Genomic DNA, 22,220 nt, shown 5'->3' on the forward strand with positions numbered 1-22,220 from the left:
AATATCGTAAGAAATTTTTTTGGCACGCTGATCAGAAGTGGTTCTTATCGATTATTTGCTCTTACAAAACAAATTCATTATCACCATTATGCATCAGAGTCAATTTGTAATTGCTACATTCACTTGTTATTAGTCAAAGTAGAAACATTACTTTGTTCTTTTAAAAAGAAGATCTTAATTAATTGCTACATCTTGAAATCATAAAAAGTTCAAAAGTACAAAATTCAAAAATGTGCCACTTGAATCTCTAGCCGTCATTATTTAGAGTTTTAATTGCAAATTCAATCACATCATTATTTTGCTAAATTATATTTTTTATCTTTATTTGTTTTCTTTGTTAGTAGGTATAATGGGTATTTCAATTTATTGTTGTCGCAACAAGAAGAGTTAGTTTTTTTGAATTTATTAATTTTATTCATCTCTATTTTACGAAGATAAGATTAGTTTGATTGCTCTATCGCCCTAAGTATCTTGCACACATTATCATTCTTATCAAATTTGATCGCTGAAATTGTTTCCATAGTATTTATCCAAAGTAATTTTTTAAGATTCGTTTGCACCATTTCTTTGGTTTTTCGTAGAACAGTTTCTAGATTAGGGAATAGAGTAATAGTAGCCCCATTCGTTGCACGTGGAAGGGCAGCTTCATAATACCTGATGACAGTATGATACCCTTTCTATAGTGGCCGCTTTAACGGCATTGCAGCATCAGGACCTTCTGAATCCCTAGAAGGGGATGAGGAAGTTTTATAAACCGCCAATGCCTTCAATGCAGCTTGGCTCTCAAAAAAGTGATAAGTTTTCTTATTTACGTACATTATTACTGAAACAAAGGGAAAACACTTTTGTAATCTACGCGGGGCGTGGTGACCCCTTCTCGGGTTGTGCTCCCACTTTCACTTCAGAATATATAGATAGGATATTAAATTGTAACTACTATTAAATATTACCATAGATAAGATTATGCCATTATCTCGTGGAACGTTCATTTACAATCGCGATATCAATCACAATTGAATTTGAATGTTACATACCTACGTGTTTCTACTTAAGACCCATATCAGGCTATGCCCGTGCAATATGTGTATATTCCAGATATTATACCCCAAGCGTTTTATTGTATCATCCCTTTGAAACGTCCATTAAATTGAATGAAACCGTAATCATAAATAAAGAATAAAAGTGCACTATAAATCTCTTTATTTTATTGAGTTTATTTGAGATTAGTGTTTTACTGACCTTCAAAAATTTCAGGAAGTTAGTATGAGTTTTCTTGTATCTAGATTTCACTTATGTTGGTCGCAGTTGTTTAGGAAGTTATATCGCATCGCAAACTGGCTGGATAGAGCACTCTGTCTGTTCTGGGATATTCTGTAAATAAAAAACCAACTTTATTAAAGTTTTACAAATCTTATAAATTATGGCCAGATTTGATAATCAAATAATTATTTTTCGGACATGAATGTTAGTAGTCCTTATACTATCCCAGCAAGACCCGTGTAAATTAGCGTCTGTGGATTCATGAAACCGGAATAGTTCGAACATTGCAAGCCCGACAAGTGTTGTCTCAAAAATGTAGTTCTGTTGTTAGTCTGGGATGAAAAAAGTTGTAAAATCAAAACTCCTCTTCTAAAATTAATGAAATAGGCGGTAAAAGCACTGTTTTTTCATGGCCTGATCACGTCTAGTTTAGTAAATATTGAGACAATTGTAACAGACTGGATCTTAGACCATCACCAGCTGTAATAAATAGTTGTTGCTTCCAGGAGAATAATTCAATGGAATTTGGCGTGACTATAAACCTACTTATATGATTAGAAGGTACCGATTCAGTCCATATTAACTTATGAGCAACGTTTGTAAAATGAATCACAACGTTTTCATTTGAGTTCCTCCCTCATCCAGACTGTCCCTTTTATTACATGTCTCTTTTCTGAGTGTTCTTAAATTAAAAAAAGAAGACGGTGAAAATGAAATATTGAGTTTTAAAAAGACAACTAAATATTTGCTCCCAGAAGGATTCAAGTTAAAATTTCCAGTAAACTGCTCTAGTAAGTAAACTATTTTTTGAATTGTAGATAAGATAAAAAGCGCATTTATCCTATTATACACATAATCTCTATGCACTCAGAAGACACATTTCTAATCAGAAGTAAACATTTTAAATATTTAGAGTACTCCTCTGGGATTAGCATGTTAAATTCCCGCAAATGTCGGGTTCGAATCGATTTATCAGCACTTTGATTTTTTTTTTCTTTCTAGGAACTTCTTACACCTCAGTATCCGGTAGTGCACGTGTAACGAGAGCACCCTAGAGAGCGACATTGGAGAATGTCAAGATTCTCTTTGGTGAATATTGGACATATCTACTCACACACACACACGCGCACACACACATAGTCGCTGGGTGAAAGACCGAATATTTGGTTCAAGTTGTTGCAATAAATACGATTGTGTAACTTCAATCGCTCACTCACAAATATTGGACAAAAAAGAAAGGCCCCATTTACACAGAAAGTTTTATTAGAATCTCTACCTTTAGAGATAAGGTATATTCGAATAATAAGTTAGATGTGTACAACTTAAAATACGAACATTTATTGAGCGAATTAAGTGTTAACACTTCCTTCGACTTGATAAAGGTACCGGAAAAGATGAGAACTGCGGCCTTCGAAGATTACATTTCTTCCCATTATCCGGGCTCATATCGTTTATTTACAGATGGGTCCAAAATCAATAATAAAGTCGGAAGTGCTGTGTATGATCCGGTTCGGAACTATTTTACGACAATTAAATTAGAAGATGAGGCGTCCATCTATACAGCGGAGCTAATTGCTATTTTAACGGCTTTAAAATATATTTATTCGTTGTCGGAGAAAAAATATACCATTATTAGTGACAGCCAGAGTGCGTTGTGTAAATTATCACATATACACAACCAGTCTACAGGAATGAATCACATTATCGCAGAGATTGTAGAAACTATTGCCATTTTTAAAGAGAAGGGAGTCTGCATTAATTTTTTGTGGGTAAGAGGTCATTGTGGTATAAAAGAGAATGAAATTGTTGATACACTTGCAAAGGAAGCCACCAATAGTGGGGAAATGGCTAATTATAAATTACCACACACCGATATCAAGCGTATAATTGCAAAAGCAGCACTACAAAAATGGCAGACAGATTACAATAATGGTGATAAAGGTAGATTCTATAAAACTATGGCAGATCAGTTACCTAGACAACCATGGTTTAAGGGAACTGGCACTAATAAATGGGTTGTTACGACAATAAGCAGGCTGAGAGCGAACCACGCGGTGTGCGGATCGTATCTACACAGGATCAACAAAAGGTCCTCTCCTCTTTGCGTAGTTTGCAATGAGGAGGAAGATTTCAAACATGTAATAATGATATGTCCACGTTATGTGGTAGAAAGGAAACGAATGTTTGACGATATATACAGGTATTTAGATGCACCATTTCGCTACGAAGACATTATATTCTCCACCAACAGTTATGTGCTTAAGTCGATAGCAGAGCTAGCAATGAAATATGAATGTATTTAGAAGCTATAGCCGAATTAGAATGAATGGAACAAAATGCTTAGAGAAGGATTACGTGATTTTAATTTTGGTTAAGCGAGAAGGATGGCAGGAGCACAGAGTGCTGCTCCATCCATTAGCAGTAGTTTATGTAAATAGCGGTATATAGTAGAATGATGAATGTGTGAAGCGAATGTATTTATAAGTAAGAATGGAGAGTGAGTGATATTCTAGTGATAAGCACCTAGACGATGCTGGCTGTATGGCGGAAGCCAATGCCAAAAAAAGAAAACAAAAAAAAAAAAAAAAAACTTCAATCACATAATTAAGTTTATTATTGGTAATATTTTCTTTTCTATTTATGTGCTGTTCGTTTTAAGTTCAACACTTTATTTACATTTGCTGTCACTAAGCTTTCTCCTATTTTGTCACATATCATATGTTTTAATAATAAAGTATGATTTAAAAACTTAACAAAAAGATTTTTATTCAACACTCACTGTCAGTGCCATGGTGAATGACCCAGAAATAAGGATATTCAGCAGACATTTCAGACATTCACCAAGCGAATTGTGAATTTCAACATTCACCCAGATTGTTAATGAATTCATTGGTTGATTTTTTAAAGTAAATTAAGCTCTAACTGTGCCATTCTAGTTGGGGCACTCCACCAGAACTATTCTAATTTTCTTCTGTTTTGTATTTGAAGACATATTTACTACAAATATGAATGTGGTGTTCTTTGTTTATTACATCCAAATGCAAATTATCTTTCAACTTGCCATTCAGATTGGCAAAAATTACAACACATTCTATTTTCAAGATTGGTCCTTCATCTGACCTTACTCTTGTTACTTACAGGAAATCATATTTATGATAAATGTTTCCTTATTCTATAGTTTTTTAGTTAAATTTGGTTGTTTTACATTAAATAGTCCTTTAATTAACACTATCGTTACAGAAAATACTCGCATATTATTGTTATTATTACATAACTAACAGAAAAAGTGGGCTAAAGACCATCGCAGTCGATACGTTGAAAAAGAAACTATAAAAGTGTATTTAAATATCCTTATCATGAATAAAAATGCCACTTATCGCTGTTTTGTTTTTAAGTTGAATTTTTCCGTTCCATTCTGAGTAATGGCGGACTTTATTAGTCCGGTGCAGGCTTCGGACTTTTCATATGGAATATCAAATTGATGCTAATTACAGTACTTTTAATGAAGAACCCGTAAGAAGAGTATTCAGCTTCCAAAGAAGAACAAGGGACTTAACTTCAATGGCGACTGTGAAATCAATGTTTATTGAAGTTCAAGCTTGTAGTAAATATCCGTTCAAGTAAGCGTATAACAAAAATTAATTTCTCACTCGCAGTATTCGACTTTTGCGTCTAAAGAATAATAACTCGTTAACCTGAACAATAATACCACTTCAGTATTCAGGCGCTGATAAATTTTGCTTACAATGTACGGCAGCGGGTCGATTCTTTCAATCATGTTTTAAGGATTTTGAAACCATCTCTTTTGATGATGCATGTGATAGATAGATACTCGTAATACCATCTATTCGAGATATGCTGCGAACTTACGTACTAAGCGGTGTCGACTGTAAAGATTTCTGCTAAAAATTTATGTTTCATTAAAAATCTTAAACCATAAAGAAATAATGAAAAGACGTCGCCTATTTTTAAGGCGGGTCTTAACATTTCAATTAGGTGTCGAGAACGGAAGCGGAAGCACATACTTTACTATAAACATTTTTTTCTAAAAATACAAATTAGCAACACGCGAGTTTCGTACTAGGGATGTTTCACTTAAAAATCCATGTTCCTTAAATACTTAATCCATCTAGTCCTTTGATCTAGCTACTCAGCTCAACAAGAAAACTTACAGAACATTATTAAGGCAACATGGTGAAGATTTATGTTACAGAAAACAGGAATTGCTGGTTGTTAGTAAATAAAATTTCACTTCAGCTCATCTATGTGATCACAACTATTACCCAGCTGTCCTGGTATACTTTACAATGACCCTTCCAGCTGGCCTACTTTATTATCTGTCCATCTTGCAGTCTCTATTAACATATTGTTTTCGAGCTAGAACTTCTTTCACTTTTCGTTCTTCTTGACATTTTCTCTAATAAATGCCTCTAAAATCTTTCTGTTCATTCCAGCTAATGTAATATATATAAATCAAAGTTAGAGATTGAAACTAAGTTTTTTAAAAATATTTTTTGTTCAATAATAATGTTTCTTCAAGTGCTACAAATGATAAAACGTGCGAAACATCTTTACAGACTACTTGGACGATGCTCCTAATTGCCAATAGAACTGAAACGATTGATAATTTATAATACTATCCTCAAACTTATGTGGACTTATGGACTACAGCTGTCGGGTTCACTTAAACCTACAAACGTATAAACATTTCAGTCAAAACTACTCCGACAGATAGCTGACGCTCCTTTCTACGTTGACTAACCTCACTCTTCATAACGACCTCAACATCCCATTCAAGTAACAACTCGCCAAGACGAAATATCACATCCATACTGTTCTCTCTACTTGTTCTAATCCACTTGCAAAGTCTCTCACCTTCACTGTCATTCCTAACAATCCATCACGCCGACTGAATCGCCCAGTGACCTCGAGACTTCCTGGAGGTGTGAAGCTCATCGTCATTATCGATTTTCTGTAAAGAGTGCTACCGCTGAGTAGTTTCTCTCCTCCTGCTCTTAACGCACAATTTAAATCTTCATCATATTATTATTATACATATATATTAATGTACTGATGTACTAAATAAATTATTTAAAATTAAAAAGCTGGAATGAAGATAGCGATAGAGCAGTGTTCGATTTTTCCATGAATGCAATATTGCCCGACAGAAGAAGAATAAAATCGAATAACAAGGTTATTGCAATTTGTCCTAATAATAATAATTAATTATTTTTATTTTTAATTAATTTTTACATAATATATTACAACCAACCAGTAAATCAGATGTACACAAAACGTGGGCAGCTTGTCCATCTGCTTGACCAATGCGAATTCTATTTAAAAAATTTACAATAGCAGCCAGAACTTAATCGTATAATTTCAGTCACACACATAATCACTATTGTAGGTTTTATATTCCTAAGTGTTAGATTCTTGTATGAGAAAACTTCTGTATTTCCAAATTTTATTTTGGTCAGCAACTTGTTGTTAAGTTGCAGAATATTATCCACCAATAAAAGTTCAACAAGGTGAGCCATAAGTATTTTTTTTTAATTCACAAATACTGAATTAATCCCACATTGGGTAGGATTTTATAGAAAACTGCTCCAAAAGTATTTTTAATTGAAGAAAATCGCTTGACCAAAAGTTGGGAATATTTCAGTCGATTTATTTTCAGTTTAAGTTCATCTTTGCTGGAAAACTAATCACTTTTATTTGATTTTCTTTTGTAGGAAAAATGATTTTACAGAAGTTCTGAGAAACTATAATCTTATAGTTACAAGAAATTTATATTATAAATCATTTAAACATTTTAAGCGTTCAGCAAATCATTTAACAATCACCCCTAGTTGGATAGAATTGTGGGAAGAGAAATTGGTATCAGAGTTTAAATCAAATATATTTTATTCAACATAAATTAAACTAATTTTTATTTCACCCAAAATCTGCATGAAATTCGAAACCGTCAAGTTTTATTCACCAAATTTGAAGTCTAAGTATGAAAATTTACCTGTTAAGGTTTTCAAGCTTCTTGTGAGTTGAAACTGGAGCTTTAAACTACCTGAACATCGCCAGCTCTAGGTGCTACAATGAAGGCAGTCTGAGGATGGAATGGTGGAAGGTAGTGTTAGCTTGGGAAGAAGCTCATAGAATCGTTATATCACAAAGAGCTTATTTACTTGGAAACCGCAGCACCTTTAACAAACTTTCTTAACGTCCCAATTAAGAATGGCACAATTACTTAGCTCACAGTTTAATGGTATTAGATTTGATTAAATTGAAATTTTCAGTCATGAATGCATTTAAAATGCTTATGTTTATTATTATGATCCACTCAGCGGATTTGATTTGCAGATTTAAGGAGTGGTTTAGGTTTTTAAGAAATAACAATAGTTTAATAACTCGAAACAAGTTTAATGGAAAAAAGACTTTTGTAATTAATAGATAAAACTTTCAGGGATTTTTTGCTACTACAGCTTTTAGCCAGCAAGCCAAGTTCTCATCACGTGACACCATGAAACATAGACATTCTATTTTTGTTCCTGTTAGCGTCTCTTTTCAAGCTTTCAAGCTGTTCGAGATTTCAATTCTAGGTAAGAGCAAACATAATCTATTTCTTTAAGGAGCTGCTTCAGAGCAATTTATGGTTCTGTCTCCCATAAAGCTTTTGATTGAATACCAGGTTTGAACAAAATTGGCTAACAGGAACGCAATTTTCGGTGAAATAGGTTTTTTTAAAAACAAAACATTGAAAAACGAGGCGATGGTTTCCTCAAAATTTGTGCATCACTAACTGCAGATTCAAATAAACATTCTTAATTGAAACATTTTTCTCCACAAATTCCATTAGTTTCATTTTGGGAGATCTGATCAGTTTAAATTTGATTGTCAATAAGTTTAAAGGGAAGCTAAAGAAGGGCACATGGCGCTTCAACTTGAAATTTTAGACAAATCGCAAATCTTCCAGATTTGAAATCACAATGCTTAAACACTCATTTTTACGAAGTGTTCGAAAATTTATAAGTTCGAACGGTTAATTTTTTAAAGCTTTCCTTTCCTTTAATATTGTGGCTTCATTTTTGGTCTTTTCGCTTACAATCTGACGAGGAAATCATGTCCACTAACGGGGCTTTCTATAATGTCTTTCTAGGTAATTTTGTAAGAGCTATTGCTATTAAGGTGAAGGCAATTATTTCCGGATAAATCCAGTTAAAAGCCAGTTGTATGACTTGTAGACTGGACCAGAAATGGTAATTCCAGTGTTACATAATTTTTATCAATTATTAGTACCTACACTTCACTCCTACAAACTGAGATCTAAAATGTTGCACTATAAATACAATGAATTGGCAAGAAGCTGTTTTTACGTATACCTTCATATGGAGTAATAAACATGTGTTTTTAATTTAATTACTCTGAAATTCCGTTAAAGTACAGATATTTACTTTATTTAACAGTTGTAAAGAAAAATAATTAAAATTTATGTAAATTACATAGTGTAATGTTTTATTTAAAACTTGTTTTGCATTTATAGAATATGCATGATATATGTAAGTAAATGCAAGTGACCAATTTGCGTAAAATCTATTGAATTGTAGAAAATATAATAAAAGTTTTTGAGGTAAATGTCTTATAGGCTGAAATTTAAATAAATATGTTTAATTAATTAATTTTGTAATTGGCATTAGAACTTCAGTTTGGGATCCATCCAACTGAGAGCAACTGGTAAGTTATAGGGTATCGCAAACTAATCAATTAGGGAGGCATGGTAATTCGTGATCTTCATGCTTTGAATGGAGTTGGAGAGTTGGTTCAATTTACAGATGCGATAATTTCAATAAAGAAAATGTTGGGGGAAGAGCTTTGGAGCACAGCATCCGCCTCTTAAAATCACCAGCAGAACCGATATTATCGATATCTTTTATTGAAAACTCTTGTAAATGTTTAGAACTTGATAAAAGGAAAAACTGGCAAAACTAAAGAGTGTTCAATAATGAAGAGGATGATGGCCTTTCCGGCGGGCGACTCACTGAATTCAGGAACTGATGTTTTTATAAGTGTTTACTACAAGTGATTCGAGCTAGGACATATTTTAGAGAAAGAGGGTTGATGTTTTAAGAATGTCAACGATTGCAGAAAGTGAAGCGGTCGCAATAATGCTGTTTTCTTCAGATGGCGAAGAATGTTTCTAGAATGTTTTAGGCTTTGAAGTCAAAATAACAAACTTCTAGCCCAAGAATACACATTTACCTGCTTAAATATCATTCAGCGATGAAACCATAACATAATCTCACTGAAATTCAGATTCAGCTCATAATGTATACATCACAATTTATTTAATTTCTGTATATTTGAATTATGGCAAGGACAACCCATTGCAATAAGAATTGAATTCTTAAAAGCAAATAAATATTCATTCCATACATACTTTAAGTTACGATTGTTCTAAACACACACAGATCCAATATATGAAAAACCACACTTTCTTATTCAGAAAACCGTTAATAAATAAGTCAAAAACTCAAAACCAGAAAGCTACCTGTTTAAAATTCTACCTTTGAAAAGTAAGAGAAAGTAAACATGCTTCTTCCATTCGATATTTGGACGTAAAGTGACCTTTTTCTTAAAATAAAAATAATAATATAAGAATTTCATGAAAAAGATTTGATTTATTACCTAAATCTGAGAAAATTGCAATAAACATCTGTATCAGCTTTGAGTTGAGAACTCACGCAAAATATTTGTTAAAGACATTCGAGATATGCGAGAGAGTTTTCGAGACGGCGCTGATGACCAAGCTGTCGATGCGTCGGAAAAATAATAATAATAATAATAAAATAACCCAATTATGTATTCTTATTAAAGGAAGCGTGTTTTTTTGAGATATGAATGTTGGAAGTTTTATAAAAAGATTTTATCCTCCTAATCTGTAACTTCTGCTTTAATAAATTAATAACAATTTTATTCCTCGTGAAAGTCTTAATTTAGATAATTACTATATCGTTGGATTGTTTTATTACTGAAGATGTGAGACAACTGTTTATGGTATTATTTAATAATGCAACAAGAATGTAATGTTTTTCTTTACTTGTCGCATTAATTCTTCCTTCCTAGCGATCATAAAGACGATAAGCGGAACGTAATGTCAGTTATTTATTCCCAGTCTACTTCACATACCCAGACCACATAAATATTTACAGTGAAGATGAAAAAGACATTGTTTTGAATGAGAACACTGTACATCTTATTCTTTGTTTCTTCATCGACTCCAACGTTCATTGAGTAATCTCAGTTTGTGGCTATTTGCTAATCGAACTAGTTTAAGGGCATTAAATTGAACGGTCTAACGGAAGTTACTTCCAAAAATACTCTTTCGAGAGAAGGAGACAGATGAAGACTGAAATAAGATAGATCAGGAGGAGCTCACCAGAATGTTTAGAGAATTGCCTTAGATTCCAACATATTGGAAGGTTGATTGGATTGGTTAGTGAAAGCTTAAAAAGCTCATAAATATTTCTCTTTGGACTGAAAAACAGTGATCCAAGTACTTATCTCGAGTTTGCTTTTTACGCATTTTGTATTATTTCGAAACTAAGATTCGTTATGCGCATTTTGACGGTTCTTTCTCATCGTGTCTGATAATTTTATGTACAAGCAATATGTGATTAATATGGTAAATATTAATAAAAGAAATTAACACATGTCACGTACAAAATCGCTTTATCTGCGTAGATTAATACCGTTTTTCCTGCTATAATTTTTCAAGAGCACATTAAGTAAATAAATTCAATGATAACTAGTTTTTAGTCTGAATATTGGTAAAACCATTTTTCTTACTTGGATATCAATTTTATACGTGATTTTTATTTATTTTTTTATGGATGCATTTTGGTAACAGGACCTTTCCTAAATAACTGTTTCATCACAGACCTTGACTTAAATTTGGGCCAAACATATAACGTATTTAAATTGAAATAAAAGCCAAGACATAAGTTACTTTCACATTCTTTGTAGCAAATATATCTATTCATGAGGACAACCGCGCTTTTAGTTACGCAATTTTTTGTTTTCTTTTGTTCAAATAAATCTGCCGCTTGATTTCCTAGAAGTGTAAAGAATCATTGATCTTTGGACTTCCTTTTAGCGTAACCTTCTATTGAAAGATCCTGCTGCCCTACGAATTGGCCAGTTCCACTTCATTCATTTTATATGTCCTTTGTGTGTCTATTCCTCACCAGATTTTTACTTTCCTGTCTATTCTGGAAGGCAACCTAAATTTAAGCTAATAATGGTGGGATTTACTTATTACTTTATCGCCTCACAGTCATACATTTCATCTGATATTCTTGCTAATCGAAATAAATTATTGTTATACTTCTTGTTTTCAGCCTTTTTTGAACAGAAAATAGTTTAGAACAATTAAACCCATATTTCTTTATTATTTCGTTATATAAACAAAAATAATTAAAAAAACTTGAAAATTGTGACAGGGAAGAGAGATGATCAGAAAAGGATTCCAGCTAGTTATGCTGGTTATGAATGTAGATCTAATGTTGGAATAGCTTCAAGATTCAATTCAATTTGAAAAGTGTTTTTATCCTGTTATAAGCTTGTGTCGGCACAAATATCTGATATCAAATAATGTTTATTGGTCTCTAATTAAGTTGGTTAGAAGTTAAATTAACATCTTTTAAAAATTATTCAATTTATACACTTTGTAATTAGCTAAAAAGTTCCAAAGCCAAAAAGCGTTTGCGCTGTTATCGGCCACTTAACGAAGGAAAATGATAAAATTAAATAAATCTTAGTCTTCGACCAATTGAGTGACATTTTGGATCGACAAATCTCAGTCAGAGAAATCCAATCTGTAACTTGGAAAAATAGATGCTGAGTTCTCAAAAGTGGCATTGTCCATTTCCTCTCAGCATTGATTTCGTTATCTACCAGATGTTTTGTTTTTTATTATTATTCAGCATTGCCATTCTTTTTATGATGTTGATTTTAATGTCCTTTTCATTACTATAATGTTAAACTAGCTTAGTATATGTAGCTCCCAAATAGCCAATCAGTATCCTTGCCCACATACTGAGTAACTCATTCTATAAACTTTTCTTCCTTGATATTTAGCATATTCCTTATATCACAGGACTAATTTGAAAACTTACGTGTAATTACTGAAGTTTTTGTTCCAGAACTTCATACTATTGGAATGTTTAATTATTTCTTTGAATTAACTCTTTTTTCTAAGAAAATTACATTTTGGTCTAAGAGGCTGCTGAAATGGAAATGTTCGTCATAAGGAGTTGTCGGTAAATAAAGTAAATTATGATATTATTAATAAGAGAAGGCATTAACCAAGAGGTTAGGCCTGCCACTGAGAGTTCCCAGATTTGATTCCAGCTCCCTGGTCTTAGATTTTCTCGTTCTGGTTGTTTCTTAAAGCTTCCTCCTGTAATAGTCTTCGTTGAGGCAACTCTATCCCAAAAAGCTGCACTTTACTGAAAAAGGAATCTTTCGGTAAGAAATCAGTGTCATCACTGTCTTTCAGGTCAGTGTTCTCTCGTTACCGTCAACCCTCTCCATCAGAGTGAGCCGTAAGAAAACTCCTAGGAAGGAAAAAACCTAATGGCCAACAGCTGGATTCGAACCCGTGATCTCTGCGATGGAATCCAGAATTCGCTAACCACTCAGCTAATCCCTTCTAGTTATACATTACAATTAAATTGGAACACCTTTAAATTAAACAAAAAAATAATCCCCTCTCCAAAAAAGCTGAGAACTTGTAGATTTATTACTGGTAGTATAACTTTCCGTATGAGATTAATCTATTTATATGTCCTTGGTTTTTTTTTCCAAAGAAATTCCTTGTAAATTGTTCTGTATAGCAAATAAATATCTGGTCATTAACTGGCGACCTTTTTTATTAATTACATATCTGAACCATTATCCACATTTTAATTTAAAGTTAATAAACTTTTGTATTCAGTGAGCAGTTACGGAAGAGGCCATCGTTATTTATTTATGTATTTATTGTAACATTCCACATTATTTTAATAAGTATTTATGAAATTCTTGTATAGGTTTGCTGGTAAAAGGTTCAGAATGGAAGTGCGGAAGGTATACCTCGTTCTCCTTGAGTGTCATGTCAACATTCTACACAGAATTTTCTCAATTCACAAACTGCGCAACTGTTACATTTTTCTTCAATTTTGTTTATTTATTTTTTGTCTTTTTATCTTTTTTGGCATTGGGTTGAGGCCAGAGAACATTTAAATACTAGTTTTAGTTTGAGGGTTTAATGTAATAATTTGCCCACCTAATTTGTTTATAATCGGCAAGTACAATGTACAAAATCATAATTAAATATCAAAGTAGTATTCAAAATCTCCACTACTAAACTTAAGGCACGCTAGAACTCTATTTAAGGCCAACCTCGATTGAATTGCCCTTTCAGTTCTTATTTACCTCGGAAATTGTTTCAACTAATGAACGTAACCGTAGTCTAGAGCGTGGAAACCAGGGCTTTCTGAGTACCGCTATTGAAAAACTAAGAAGCTCAGAAATTTGAGGTTTAGCCGTTGGAATTTTCGCTTTGTGGCCTTGTTTTGAATACACAGTCTTCCCCTTAAGTAATTTCTAACGACAAAACATCGATGTTGCCGTCTTACAACTCTTATGCTCCTCTAGAACATTCTAGCAAACATCGCTTCGTCACTAAATCAAGTTTCTCTGAGAAGGATTAAACGAATAGTTTTACAGAACATTTTGATGTTTCCGCATAAATTCGTTTTGAGTGTGCGCAGTTGTCCAGTTTTTAAATCACGTCCTCACCAGTCCAGTTTTAAATCACCAGTCCTTATTCACGTCATTGACATTTACGAGTTCCAAATCGCGAAGCAGTGTTTTTTTCCCCTCCTTGATCAAGACTACGACAGCTACAATGGCGTTCACAAGTTTGTTGAAATCTGGCCGGTGTCGCTGATTTAAGTTTCCATACCTCAGTATCTAGGGAAGGATCCACTCAATAATCTCCAAATTTCACGAAGGAAAAGCTTCCCAGCTTGTAAAAAATTAGCATAAATCTTAAATTTTAACTTTTACATTTGTTCAGAAAGGCAATATGCTCAGAATTCTAATTCCTTCAGTGCATTCGCTATAATGAGCATATATGAACTTACTGTATGGCTATAACGCAATTAAAGTTTTCTATGAAAAGACTTCCGTATAGCTGTGAAAAGTTATGAATAATGTAGAACTTAAATTTATGTTAAAAATCAAAACTAAAAATTCTTTGGTTGGTGTAGTACCACTTTGAAGATCTTCTTAGCTAGAGATATATTCATTTGCTATGTTGGAAAGAGTGACATGGAATGGCAGATTTGCTGAGAATTTAAACAGAAAATACAACTAAGCATCGTTAAAGTGGTGAAATGTTGGAAGCAGCAAAGTGTTGCCTTCTTTTCGGCGGATTGTACATCCAACTACCAAAGCAGGTTATGGATGGATCAAAGCGGTTTGCTGCAGAAGCAGAAATTTTTCTTATTTTTTTACATTTTACACATTAAATGAAATCTAAGACCTAGACTGGGAATTGAATCCAATACCACAATGCATCTTTGCTTTTTTGGCCTGCAAAGATTTCTATTATGAAAATTCCAAAACATTCTGTTGATATTAGAATGTTTTGTTTGGGCTGTAGTTCTCTTAATGACATCCAGTGCGTCATGATTTCCTATCCTGGAGCCTAGCTCCTCGTTCTAGTCTCTCATCAGCATGTCTCATTTCAGTTGGTAATAAATATGCTCATCGCGTTACATAGAACTTTTTCGATGTACTCAGGCTGTTACTTTGTTGGGATATGGTGAACTATGAGTTGGACAATGTGGAGTGAAGAACGCTCCGATCTGGCTGGCATAAACTTATTTACGAACCTTTGGTCATTTTTAAACTTTCTCCAAGAAGTTATTATGCAAGCAGTTTAAAGTTACAGCTGATTTTCAGTTATGTGTGTAACTGAGCAATGTATCTTATTTATCATCAAGAAAGTAATGCTTTTCTTACTTCTGATATGTTTAGGACAAGTATAACAAAAATTCCGACTTTGAAGAAAAAAAATTCATTTGTGGTTTGGAGAAGAAAGAATCATATAAGAGTTTTCTTCTAGATTTTTTTGTAATATTGTTGTAGCTAACTTACTGTACTGAGCTTCCAAGTTCACAAATTTTAATTCATAGATTACATAACCAACGATGAAAGAAATAAACGGCAAAAGGTGGCCTTGATGATTATTTTTTCTCTTTAAGAAAAACTCATAAAGTCACGCTCCACAAAGCAGAGTGATTAGAATTTTTATTTTACAACGTGTGAAATAGTGGCCAGAAAAGAAAATCTTTAAGAAAAAAACAATTTCATAAGTGAGGAAAATATTAACAAAGAGATGTAACTGAAAAGAAATTGTTTTGAATGTTGAAATACAAGTGTACACATATATATTTAATATATATAAAAGTTCTTTTTGTAAACATAATGCGCCATCAGAGATAAAAATCTCATAATTGTCACAGCATGTTATAATCTAAGTGCTCTCAACAATATTGCCAAATTCTAGAAAGACAAATACTACAAGAAAGATTAAAACGAATAAGTGGTTAAAGAATGCAGCCTTGTTTAACACCCAAATGCACTTGTAACCAGTCTGAAAATGTCGTTCTTAAACCTTCCTACAAAAACGTTTCATTTTAAAGTATTATAGCATCAATAAATCTAGTAAAAATACCGAGTTTATGAAGTTTGAGTAATCAAACGCACTTTTAAAAGCATTAATAAAAGAAAAAACAAACTTTTATATTATTTTCTAATGCGAACTTAATGATTTTTGGAAAGCCCCAAGATTGTTGACGCTGCACTCTTAAGTAGGGGTACTTTTTATTATTTTCCCTGCTTTTCGCAATTCTTTTTTCTATTTTGAGTTTTCGTGACGGAAAATCTCTGAAAATGAAAACTACCAACGTAGATAAACGGCGAGTATGTCCTTTTCCAGAAAAACAAAACCATAAATTGGAAACCGGAATACCGGCTGACTGTTTTCCATATTCATAAGTCACGAGATGTTTCTCTTATAGTGAATTTATTTATTTATTTATTAATGAATGCTGAACGTTTTTTTACTTTTAAATTGTGGTTCCGTTAATTACTTTTTACTATCCCTCACTAACCGACATTATTGCATTCATATCAACTTTATTGATTTTTTTTTTTACCGGAAGTCAAGTTGAAGGCCTTCCGAGTCCGTAAAAATGTTTTTAAAAAGTTTGGTTTACGTAAACTCCACCTTGAAAACTCATCGGAAGCTTGAACATTATATTTACTACTATAAGTAATATTGTATATTTATTTTAAGTCATGTTTTTCTTAAAAGTTAGTGTTATTTTTTTGAAATTTTCTAAAAGATAGCCGTTCATTTTTTTTTTTAATTTTTGTTTGTTTTTTTAAAAATAAATTTTCATGAAAATTGCTGTTATAGTTTCCTTGTTCTCCATGTACAATACTTAGATCAATAATTTTTATTTGTATCATTTTCTTTAAAAAAGCAGAATATATACAAAAAATAAACATAAAATGTTTGTTAAAATTCAGGAATTTGAAGAACTAGGTAAGTTGGAATATTAAGTATAGCGATGAGAAACCAAAGAATCAAATCAAGCGAGCATTGCAAACAAAATCTTTTTTAATGTCATTTACGTAAATGATGATAATGATAAGAGCCTTTTGAAAAATCTTTCATTTGAAAAGGGTCAGTTAAATTTTAGAAGCGCTATTCGCAAATAGTCATGTAAAATCAAACAAGTTTCTTTTTCTTTCCAATTTCCTTATGAATGCAGCGTTAGCGACTAAATAATGAATACTGCAGGAGAGAAAGACACACATAATTAAAGTGACTGCGGAATGAAAATTATCGGGAGGAGGAATTTTTAAAATAGACAGTTATGTGAGAGGATGCTGGTGAACATGCAGGAGATTGAGGGGTACTACAGTCTGAGAGAGGTTTCTTACCCACTTCCTGCCCTGTCATATGTTATGTTACAAGTACTGACCAGTTTGAAGCTGCCACGTCTCGTGTGAAACATTAAAGAACGCTTTTTTCCTTTAAGCAAATTAGAGAGAACTCTAATCTAAATGTCTTATGTAGCAATGATTCTGCTACTTTGCAAAATTTATAGAAAGTTTCCTTGTATTGGTTCATTCATTTCATTTTATTTATCTCTTTTCCTTGTCTGTTTATTATTTTCCCTTCAAATTGGAAACATCGTTCTCACTGTTGACTTTAATTTAACATAAATAACAGGTACAAGGAAAATAAATTTTCCAAGACATTATAATTTGTTCGTTACTTTTTGCAATTAGTGTTCTGCTTGAGTAATTATTTTTAAACTTCGTATAGCAAGCTATATCCAGATACTTGGTAATGCTGAAATAAAGGCACAGGGAAGCGAAGCCTAAAGTCTCTGTACGCAATTTATCCTGCAATATTTTAATTAATTTGTTGCTAACTTTTTCAGAAAAAAATAAATTCAAATTATAGATTATGGGACTGTCTGAGCAGATAGTACGAGGGTCGTTTGAAAAGTCCGTGCAAAAATAAAAACTACTTAATTTTTTGGGGTAAACCTTTTTTATTTTTCAACATAGTCTCCGTTTAGGCTTATACACTTCGTCCAACGCTACTCTAGTTTGTTGATCCCTTCCGAATAATAGGATTTGTCCAAGTCTGAAAAATAGCCATTCGTTTCTGCAATCACCTCCTCGTTTGAATAAAATCTTTTTCCCGCCAGCCATTTCTTCATATTGGGGAACAAATAGTAGTCCGAGGGAGCCAAGTCTGGAGAATAGGGGGGATGTGAAACGAGTTGGAACCCTATTTCCATTAATTTTGCGACCACAACTGCTGAGGTGTGAGCTGGTGCGTTGTCGTGATGGAAAAGGACTTTTTTGTGGGCCAATCGTGGGCGTTTTTCTTGCAGCTCGGTTTTCAAACGGTCCAATAACGATGAATAATATGCACCTGTAATAATTTTACCTTTTTCCAGATAGTCTCTGAGGATTATTCCTTGCGAATCCCAAAAGACAGTCGCCATAATCTTTCCGGCCGAAGGAACGGTCTTCGCCTTTTTTGGTGCAGATTCCCCCTTGGTAACCCTTTGTTTAGATTCAGGAGTGTAGTGATGTATCCATGTTTCACCCACAGTGACGAAACGACGCTTAAAGTCCTGCGGATTCTTCTGGAACAGCTGCAAACCGTCCTTGCAACACTTCACACGATTTCGTTTTTGGTCAAGCGTGAGCAATCGCGGCACCCATCTTGCGGATAGCTTTGTCATGTCCAAATGTTGATGCAAAATATTATGTACCCGTTCATTCGAGATGCCCACAGCACTAGCAATCTCACGCACCTTCACTCTTCTGTCATCCATCACCATATTATGGATTTTATCAATGATTTCTGGAGTAGTAACCTCAACAGGGCGTCCAGAACGTTCAGCGTCACTTGTGCCCATATGGCCACTCCGAAAATTTTGAAACCACTTATAAACTGTTCTAATCGAAGGTGCAGAGTCACCATAATGTTTATCAAGCTTCTCTTTAGTCTCCTGAGGCGTTTTGCCTTTCATAAAGTAGTGTTTAATCAACACACGAAATTCTTTTTCGTCCATTTTTTGAAAATCACTCGACTTCCTCGATTCAAACGAATGCCAAACACAAAGAAATAGACCGATCTGACTGAAACTTGGTGTGTGTTCTTCCAAGAGATGCTACTAACTAAACATAACCTCGATACGCGCCAGTAGTGCTATCTCTCTGACTTTGCACGGACTTTTCAAACGACCCTCGTAGATAATTAGAAAGAAAATTATTAAATCGATTCAGTAATATATGTAAATAAATAAACATTATTTATTTTTAAGGAGTCCAGATTGTGTTAAGGTTGTGAACGTAAATTTTGAGATAAGACCTGGCACCAGCTGGAGAGTGACAAGAAATTGTTTCTGGTACTCTATTGAGGTCTTTCTATCAGCTTCATTTTTTACTTAAAGTCCTTCGAACATTCTATGATTTTTTTCCCGTGAATATATTATTTTTCTCTAAATTTGAACATTTTGTGGTTTAAATCAAAATTTTCTTTCTCAACCGTTTGTTTCTATCGCCATCGATTTTTAACACTATGTTACGTAAAACATTAATTTAACAAACTGCATTACATACGTAAAATTTCTACAGATGTTTTCAGTAATAAGTTCGCAATAACCATTATAGCCAATAAATGCTATTAAGGACTCCTGAGGTGTATGAAGAGCCGAAATATATCTTGGACCTCAAAATGTACATTGAAAAAAAATGCTATTCGAGCGGAAGCTTAGACCTCGAAGTAAAAGCTATTCGTCTTTGAAAGAAAGATGGTTGTATTTGTCCAGTTAAGGAAAATGAACAGTGGAACATTAATCACAACGAGCAATTGGCAAGATTATATTTGGAAGTGGATATTGTCAATTATATCCTGCTGTCAAGACTGTGTTGGGCACAGGAGGCTTAAAAAAATAATGGAAGAAACTGCCATTTCCAGAACAGTACAACTCCGTTGAACCAGGTAAGAAAAGCAGGCAGAAAATGAGATGGCTGGCTGTGTTGCGAATGATATTAGTCAGATAAATATCCGAAATTGGGGGGATCGCCACTAGGTATTAAGAGATTTGGAGAAGAATTCTTGGGCAGGCCAGGACTTCCAGAAATGGGTGGATTGTAGCGCCAACGAGTTTGTTAATAAGTTTGTAAACGAAAAATGAAAGAATAGTGCACAGTTTACAAACGTTTCTTTGCTTTCACTTTGCCCTTCTTTGAAATTCAAATTTTAAACAAATAGAAAAGCAATTTATAAAATAAATAGAGTTTAACAATATTCTATAATTGTTATCAACATTCTCAATATGCTAGTAAAAGCTTGAAAACTTTTACAATAGATTTTCGAAAATGAGAATATTTTAAATTTTTTTAAAAATTATTGGCTAAAGAGAATCTTCAGATTTGGATTAAATCAGGTTGTATGAAACAGCAAATGGGTGAAGGAGAGAGCAGAAAAAACCAGTTGACATATTGAAGTCTGGGAATTCCGAGTGTGCTTCCACAGTATTTTCGCCAATGTCTGCTTCGAGTTAATTTATATACAACAGCTATCAAGCCGAATCTAGGCAAGAAAGGAACAAGAAAAAATAAAACTGAAAAAGTCTCAAGACAAAATGAAACCGGAAGCAAATTGAAAGAACGGGATAATCTAACTCTATAATATTGATATTGATAAATTAAATTCTAAATATGAAGAAAAAGTCTAATTTTTCTTATAAAGTTTGTGTTTTCTAAGCAATTTTTCTGTGAATATTATAAATTTCATAAAAGATACTTGACATCCTCATTACTAACACTTGCCAAATTCTAATTATTTGTTTTTTTTGCTGTGCCCTCATTACCGGCCACTGCTGCAAAATTGTAACTTCTCTTTGCGGCCAACACAGTTATAGTAATATAGAAAATAATTTATTAAAATAATGTTTTAGTAACATTCATTTGTTTGGAAGAGCGATAAGCACTGGCGAAGAATCCACGATTCTTTAGGGATTGACACGAAAAATAAAAAAGAATAAACGTTTTCTGAGATAATATGGCATAACAATCTGGCGTAGATACATTATTTCACAAATTCCAGTAGTAAGACAATAATATGAAAGGCTAAACTAACCCACATTGTATCAAATAATCTTTATAATAAAAAAGTTGAAATAAGATTAGATTAAATGAGATTCTGTGGAGGTTTCCCTGATAGCCTACTGTATACCCTGGGATTTTGGTACCCTCAAGATAAAGCTCTCATTTAATATAGTCTTGTTAGATTAGACGTAATGGTTCTTAGAGCGATACCTGGGAAAAACACGCTGGTGCAAGGTTTACAGCAGAACTCTGCTTTATACCCCCTTCAATCTGTGTCTTCTTGTCTCCCATCCTAATATCAGTTGGTTAATCTAAAGTCCTTCATTCAAACAATAAATAAAAAGAAAAAAAAAATCAGGATTGGCCAAAATCACAGGACTAAATTGTTCATTTCTCACATAAACGTTTAGATGTCCTGTACACGTTTGTGGATTTTAGAACCATATGTCAATTAATATACGTATTATAATAAGTAACCTAACATCTGTATTCCATAAAATTGAACTTACGGCGAAATTTCTAGAATTGAAATAGGAAATTTTTGTTTAAATACTTGGAAAACAAAGTTTAAAAATAAGAACTATTAGTGAAACAGTATTAATTGAAACTAGTCAAACTTTTAGTAAACCATTTTATTTCAAGCTTTAAATGATTGATGTAGACAAAAATATGTTCTCACAGATGTTCATATTAAGTATACTCAATAAAATCTAAGCACAGGAAATTACTATTTCAGCAATTTTTATAGAATTGTAAGTTTTTTTTGGCCGAAATATCAATTTCCGATGTATTATCATTAGGATCTCAACTTCTCGGTGCGAGATTTCATTGGATGGCAGTGTTTGCTTCCTCTTACGGTTAGGAAATTGGATTTCCCCTTTCCTCCTCACGGTTGGAATATCCAATTAATACAATAAGATCTACAGAAATATTTTTGCTTAATCAGAAAAAAACAAAATGACATTTCTGTTATTGTTACTTTTTCTTTTGTTTTACCTAGTAAAAAAGAAACAAAACATTATCTTAGCCATAAATATTTTAAGGCGCAATTACTTCACAACCATTACTTCTCATTATCTAAAAAAAAGGTAACTTAAAAATTTTAAATTACGTTTACATATATTTTTTAAGCGTTTCACATTCAAATATTTTTATATTGTATTTAGAATAAATTATTTTGTTTTGAAATCATTTAATTTTTATCT

At 33.0% G+C, this 22,220-nt stretch overlaps 1 protein-coding gene across 2 annotated transcripts in view; it reads right to left on the bottom strand.

Annotated features, from left to right (window-relative positions):
- Nucleotides 1–22,220, bottom strand: part of LOC141449008 (proton-coupled amino acid transporter-like protein acs) — a 49,504-nt gene that overhangs the window by 23,641 nt on the left and 3,643 nt on the right. The window contains exon 2 of one of the 2 annotated variants that reach the window (XM_074117991.1): nt 1,240–1,371. The gene's annotated coding sequence lies outside the window, so the exon portion shown is untranslated. Of the gene's footprint in view, nt 1–1,239; nt 1,390–22,220 lie in introns of both variants that reach the window. The other variant, XM_074117992.1, reaches the window with a different exon arrangement.

This window comes from Rhodnius prolixus, unplaced genomic scaffold, assembly GCF_049639745.1.
Source record: "Rhodnius prolixus isolate KJV_2025 unplaced genomic scaffold, Rpr scaffold_2, whole genome shotgun sequence".
In the NCBI taxonomy this organism is placed as follows: domain Eukaryota; kingdom Metazoa; phylum Arthropoda; class Insecta; order Hemiptera; family Reduviidae; genus Rhodnius; species Rhodnius prolixus.